The following is a 7662-nucleotide window of genomic DNA, read 5'->3' on the forward strand; positions in this document are numbered from 1 at the left end:
GCAATTGATTTTGTCTGTCTGTCTGTCTGTCTGTCTGTCTGTCTGTCTGTCTGTCTGTCTGCCTGTCTGTCTGTCTGTATGTCTGTCTGTCTGACTGTCTGTCTGACTGTCTGTCTGTCTGTCTGTCTGTCTGTCTGACTGTCTGTCTGTCTGTCTGTCTGACTCTCTGTCTCGGACAGAAAAAGAGAGAGAGAGAGTAAACTTTTGATGTCTGAGTAAAAGGACAAATATTCAAAGCACAGAATATAATTTATAAAGTTAAAAGCAATTGTTTTCGTCTGTCTGTCTGTCTGTCTGTCTGTCTGTCTGTCTGTCTCTGAGAGAAAGAGAGAGACAGTAAAATTATTGACGACTGCGCGAATTGTAAAGTGGTGACAACAATTTAATTTGCAGAATGTAAAGTTAAAGGCAGTTTTGTCTTTTTCTGTCTGTCTGTCTGTCTGTCTGCCTGTCTGTCTGTCTGTCTGTCTCTCTCTGTGTCTCTGTCTCTCTCTCTGTCTCTCTCTCTCTGTGTCTCTCTCTCTTTCTCTAACTCTCTCTCTCTGTCTGTCTGTCTGTCTGTCTGTCTGTCTCTCTCTCTCTCTCTCTCTCTCTCTCTCTCTCTCTCTCTCTCTCTCTCTCTCTCTCTCTCTCTCTCTCTCTCTCTCTCTCTCTCTTCGTCTCTGGTATAACTCGATTCCCTTTTCTCTATTTATTGTTTTACTTTTGGGTAAGGATTTACACACTTGTATTTCCGAATTAAAGATTGGGACACTCATGTGTCAATGCTGCTTCTTTCCGAACTATATCTTAATGAAAACATTTAAGAAAATCTTACTGATATGAAAAACTTCAAAACGCCCTACCGTTTGTTTGTTTGTTTATTTGCTCTTTCTTTCTCTCTTTCTTTCTTTTTCTTTTTTTCTTCTTTTTTTTCTTTCTTTCTTTCTTTCTTTTTTTGTGTGTGTTTGTTTGTTTGTTCGTTTTCGTGATTTTTTGGTTTTGTTAATTTGTTTGTTTGTTTGCTTGCTTCGTTGTGTCCTTTATGCCATACATTTTTAAGGAGTTTTTTTTCAGATGACGGCAGACAGGAGTGCCATGTACATCAAATCGAATCCAATTAATTTCGTTGTAGACAAAAATAAACCTACGTTTTAAAACTTCATTTCAAATATAACATTACATTTTTTTACACTGCTTTGCTATTTATACATGTTCTAAAAACAACAAAATGAACTCCCTGACAATAAAATGTAATAACCTCTGACAAACAGACAAGAGAACACAAAAATATATCATTCATTTTTTTTTTAATAAAAACAAGATATTTATAAACTGACAGTCAAAATATCACAGTTTACAGCCAGTTCAATCCAGTTTCATATATAGATGTAAAAACAAATGAGAGTTGTAGCAAAATGTTCAATATATATATATACGGACTTGACTATTTACAATCCTTTCAGAAATAGACTTGTTGGTTTAAACAAGATTTTGTTTTCAAGTTGAACACGATACAACAATAGGGACACGAGCTCAAGCGAATGCTTACGTATAATACGTGCCCCATGCAGACAGATGAAAATGAATATAACAATCATGATGACTGACATACAATGCTTGTTGTTGTTGTTGTTGTTGTTGTTGTTGTTGTTGTTGTTGTTGTTGTTGTTGTTGTTGTTGTTGTTAATTGTTAATTGTTTACACCGCTTGATGAACTTGACAACTCTGAATACTGATGGCTCAGCCGATGAAGTTGGTGAAAGTGTGTTTGTTTGTTTCTTTCTTTGTTCACTTGTTCGTTCGACATATCCATAGAATTGCACAAGGAGAAGAACTTTAATGGTCCTTTAAGGATTGAGCTGACAATTGTTGTACAGCCATGGTTTTTTAACACTGCAGATATTCTGTTGTGACACTCCAGAAATGAAAATGAAAGTGTCAGAGAATACAAATGAAACAGACAAAGCAACGCGTGTTACGCTACTAATGTATACACCCTGCACAAAACACAAAACTAATGAAACAGACAAAGCAACGCGCGTTACGCTATTAACAACAGTGTATACACCCGGCACAAAACACAAAACTAATGAAACAGACAAAGCAACGCGCGTTACGCTATTAACAACAGTGTATACACCCGGCACAAAACACGAAACTAATGAGACAGACTGACAAAGCAACGCGCGTTACGCTATTAACAACAGTGTATACACCCGGCACAAAACACGAAACTAATGAAACAGACAAAGCCACGCGGGTTACGCTACTAACAACAGTGTATACACCCTGCACAAAACACGAAACTAATGAGACAGACTGACAAAGCAACGCGCGTTACGCTATTAACAACAGTGTATACACCCGGCACAAAACACGAAACTAATGACACAGACTGACAAAGCAACGCGCGTTACGCTATTAACAACAGTGTATACACCCGGCACAAAACACGAAACTAATGACACAGACAAAGCAACGCGCATTACGCTTTTAACAACAGTGTATACACCCTGCACAAAACACGAAACTAATGAGACAGACAAAGCAACGCGCGTTACGCTATTAACAACAGTGTATACACCCTGCACAAAACACGAAACTAATGAGACAGACTGACAAAGCAACGCGCGTTACGCTATTAACAACAGTGTCTACACCCGGCACAAAACACGAAACTCAATGAGACAGACAAAGCAACGCGCGTTACGCTATTAACAACAGTGTATACACCCTGCACAAAACACGATGACACTGAAACAAGATGTTGATGCTAACTGTAAGTAGCTGTTAATTGATGACACTGAAACAAGATGTTGATGCTAACTGTAAGTAGCTGGTAAAAGCTGTTGACAAAGACCCTTTAAGAAATTTACGGCAGCAGAGGCTGTAAAGGTGAGAGAGAGAGAGAGAGAGAGAGAGAGAGAGAGAGAGAGAGAGAGAGAGAGAGAGAGAGAGAGAGACACACACACACACACACACACATAGACAGAGAGAGAGACAGAGAGAGACAGAGAGAGGGTCTAGGCTGTGGACAACATGGAGGCTGTTTACACGTTGAGGCAATGTCACTGGTAGTGCAGCTTGTGTCGCGAAGTGAAGGCGAGAGGATAAGACACAGCAATACATGTACCACCAGCTTCATAACCAGAGCTGGACTCCAAGTGTAACCTAGGCGAACGACAAGAAGAAGAAGAAGAAGAAGAAGAAGAAGAAGAAGAAGACCTAAAAGCAATATTGGTCACACTGTCAGCAATTGTTCACACAGCGAGAGTCCGACAACATTTGGAGAGACTACGCCCCTCCGTCTCGCCCTCCTCCCTCCCCCCAAAAAGGATGTCGCCACTGTTACGGTTTTTTTATGGAAAAAAATGAAAGATCGAATTCTTGAAACATTCAGAAAATACAAAAGAAAAGAAAACAGTCACTAGTAATGCAGCGTATGTGTGGCGAAGTGAAGGCGAGAGGAACACACGAAGCCACAGGCGTTACACTGCCAGGGGTTGTTGACGTTGTGCAGGCCCATGTGCAGCTGGTACAGAGTTCTGTCCCCGAACAACAGCTCACAGTGGCTGCACGCGCTGACCTCGTGACCCTGTGACGTCAGCGCCTTCACCATACTGCTGACGTGGCTGGAGTTTGATGACGTCGAGGAAGCCAGCGTCGAAGAGGGTAGAGGATCAGCAGAGCTTGTGTTGTGTTGTGGGGGTGGTACGCCCGCGGGTTGTCGCCCTGTGGTGCCGTAGATGGTCATGGGAGGACGTCCGCGGGCGCCGGGTCTTCTGTACACACCCTTCGCCAGACGAAGTTTCTTGAGTCTCTGCAGGCGGTACACGTTGAAAGCGGAGCTGTGGTGATGGATGGGGGTGTCCGACCCGTTGTGCCACACATCTCCGTTACTGGCGGAGTCCTTCGGAACCTTCCACTGCTCGGTGACGTCACCGGTTTGGCGTAAGTCTAGGAGCGGCTTGTGACGTCGGAGCACCACGTGATCCGCAGAGAGCGGCCGAGACTTTTCGAGGGTTTCTTGTGAGTTCAAGTCAGAGATAGACCTGAAAGGGCTTTTGGATCCCGCCCATATAGACAGGGTAGGGTTGCCTGTGAGAGGGGCTGAGGCTCCTCGTTGTGGGAGAGTGTGATGAACGTCTTCAGTTACTGCGCTCCTCTGCGTCATTCCTGACGTCGCCCAGGTCATCGTTCGGCTGTCTGTTGGTTCTTTAGTGTTCACTCGATCAGAATCTTCGCCAAACCTCCCCCTCAGTCCATTGTGACAAGGAAGGCTGGGGTCCGACCTTGTGCCAGCAGCCACGAGAGGGGGAGGAGAGAGATGCTCGACATACGAACGGGGCGGAGTCACCGCTGCCACTGCTGCTGCCGCTGCTGATGCTACTGCCGCTTCTGTAGGGCTGAGCTGACGACTGAAAGGGTTGGGGTTGTGGCTGTGGCTGAACGGACTTCGTTGCTGTTGATGCTGCTGCTGCAGCTGTCGGAGGGCTGCCTGTCCCATCAGCTGCATGGCGCTGGAGGAGGCAAGAGGGGAGTGGGAGGGGAGGGAGGAGAGGGAGGATGGAAGGGGCTTTCTCCACAAGCTGGGCAAATCCCCGACCGAAGCAGGCGGCGTGTCTCGCGTGTGGAACAGCACGTGCATGGCCAGCGAGTCCCGGTTGGAGAACATCTCCCCGCACAGGTAGCAGACCATGGGCAGCGCTGGCCCCTCCCCTTCCGCTCCAGCCCCGCCCAGCAGTCCCGCCCCGGTCACCCAGGGCACGTACTTGCTCCACCAGGCAGGGCTGTAGTCCGCCATTCTTCCCACCTCCACTCCTAGCGTGCCTATTAGCTGATGCGTAGGGTCCGCCATGCTGTGACGCCCTCCGTCGCTCCGCCCTCCGCTCAGCTCACCCCCACCAATCGCAGTAGGCTCGTGCTTCAGTTCGGGGGGAGTGCTGGTGGCTAACAGAAGAGCGGGCGTCGAGAGATTCAGCGCGGCTTTGACGCCGGTTAGAGAAGAGACCGGAGACGATGGCGGCAGGTTGTTGTGGTGGTGGTGGTTGTTGGTGTCCGTGTGATGATCTTTGCTGTTGTTGTTGCTGGTGGTGGGGTTGTGGGTGAGAGTAGGGGTGGTCGAAGAGTTGGAGGTGGCGGTGGTGGTGGTGAGAGAGCGACGCGGGAAGCAGGCTTCGTTCTTGGCGCGGATCAGCATGTGCATGGCGTAGGTGTCTCTACTGCTGAATCTAGTGTCACAGTCCTCGCACGTGAAGCTCGCTCCCTCCGCCCCCGGCCCCGGACCTCCGAACACAGACCCCACCTCCTCCGAGTCCTCAACCCTCTCCTCCTCCCCGCCTACTCCTCCCATTAGTACTACTCCTCCTCCCCGCGTCCTCCTGAGCTTAGACTCCGCCATCATGACTTGGTGGGTCAGGCAGTGAGCACGGAAGTCGCGCGCCGTGTCGAAGCGTGAGCTGCACTCACTACAGGCGTACTCCCCGCGAGACTTTCCCCGCCCTTCACCAGCAGCCGCTACTTGGGGCGCCAGGGGTGGGGTTGTGTACAGGGCGAGGCTGGAGGCTTTCAGGTCAGTCAAGTGTCCGAGTCCCGTTACCGGAGTCAGCTCAAGACCTCTGAGGCTGTTGCTGCTGTTGCTTTCTTCGCGAACACGCCTGGCGATCTCGGCCACGAACTCGTGGCTGCTGCTGTAACGAGATAGAGTGACAGCTTCGGATGTTTCGCCTCCTGAGCTGCGAGACATTGCCGTAGCCTTGTGGGTCATGTTCGTTGCGCGGTCTTGAAGGAGGCGGCCGGTGTTGTCGTAGTCGTTGCCGTTGTTGTTGGCGGTGGTGGTGGTGGTGGTGGTGGTGTCGGATGGGATGGTGAAGGTGTCTTCAGAAAGGTCACGTGGTTCCTGCTTGATAACGACGGGGGAAAAGGCTGTTTTGGAGTCTCGCATGATGGTACCCTGATGACAAAAGTTATTGCGTGAAAGCTCATTATCAATAGATTGGCTACCTGTCCCAAGCTGGGCCAATTGGTCCTAAGACGACGTAAACATCATTTAGTCAGTCAGATTGGCTGACGGGAATTTCTTGATTAAAGTTATTTTACTCTTGTGCTAAATTTGATTAGGGAAATAAAGGAGTTCATCAAAAATGTCTTCAGTGTGAACACAAAAATAAAAGTTGCTATGTAAAAGCTCCATGTCGATAGATTTACTTACCAGACTTACACTCTTGCATTTCTTTATCACTGTTATTTTTAAGTGCTTACTTTAAACAGTGAAAGGTATTGATGTATCTAATACATTCTCAGTATTTGATACAAAGAAATAACAAATCAGTTTATTATTGCAGAAACGTTTTTAACGACCTATTATGAGTTACAGTTACCATATTTTACTTTGTATTGCTGAACACAACTGAGACTAGTCAAACTGATTGATCGGAAGGACGATCCCCCCCCCAACACACACACACACACACACACACGCACGCACACACTGCACATTGAGTATGAAACACAAAACTTACCAGAAAGCGAAAAGTTCAGTGCCTCTAGTTTAAGGAAAGCAGAGAGAGTTCGACCTGGCACTCACGAACGATGAAATGCCAAAGATACTGTGAAGTTGTGCATTTCTGTCGCTCAGCAAAAACACTGTATCGATCGAGAGTAACTTCGCCTGTCAAGTATATATGACATACGAGTAGCACAGAGCAATGCTGATTGGCTGGACCAGACGGTCTTCAGCTAGACTGAATGTCTTTGAATGTCCGGTGTTCAATTGATATTGACTTATTGGAACCAGATGTTGACTGATTGGGAAATGATTGTTACGAACACCCAGCTCCACAAAAAAAGGTTATGTTGTTGGTATTCTGGCATAGTTTTCTGTCTGAGTCAGGTCCAATCACCTCACTGTCAACCGAATTATGACATTATCAGCCGAATCGTTGGATTATATGCAGTAGAATTTGAAGGTGATTTCTTTTCCGTTTCTGACACTCCACAAAGGTTTTTTTGTGCAAGGAAACAAATCTTGTCCTTCAACACAATAAAATGAACTTTTTTCAATTTAAAAGACTTTCATCTCCGTATCTCCCATCATGAGTGTTTTGCCAAAAAGTCCGTAATGGTAAGACCCATCCGAAAGTTTCTAGTACTGAAGCCGGACAGTTCGAGAATGATGAATATTTAAAACTAATCACGTTGCTAAACAGATCAACACACCAGTATCACTGAATCATTCAGTGACAGTAAGCTTACTAGCACTGAGCACTTGGGACTGTCTATGGTTAGCAATACTGTATCAAACTGTTCTCAAAGTCTCCAAATCCCTTATAGTAAGCTTCACAGTACTGCTTCAGACTGTCTACGATGTGTCAACACTGTTCTGAAAGTCTCTGAATCACCTATACTACTACTACCACTGCCCCATACGGTCTATGATAAGCAGTACTCTGTTAAAACTGTTCTGAAAGTCTCCAAATATCTTACAGCAAGCTTCACAACACTGCTTCAGACTGTCTATGATGTGTCAAAACTGCTCTTAAAGTCTCTGAATCACTTAAACAGTAAACTTTGTACAACATGTACCACTGCACCACACGGTCTATGGTTAGCAGTGCTGTGTTAACAGTGTTCTTAAAGTCTCTGAATCACTTAAACAGCAAACTTTGTACAACATGTACC

Source organism: Littorina saxatilis, linkage group LG4 (assembly GCF_037325665.1).
Source record: "Littorina saxatilis isolate snail1 linkage group LG4, US_GU_Lsax_2.0, whole genome shotgun sequence".
In the NCBI taxonomy this organism is placed as follows: Eukaryota; Metazoa; Mollusca; class Gastropoda; order Littorinimorpha; family Littorinidae; genus Littorina; species Littorina saxatilis.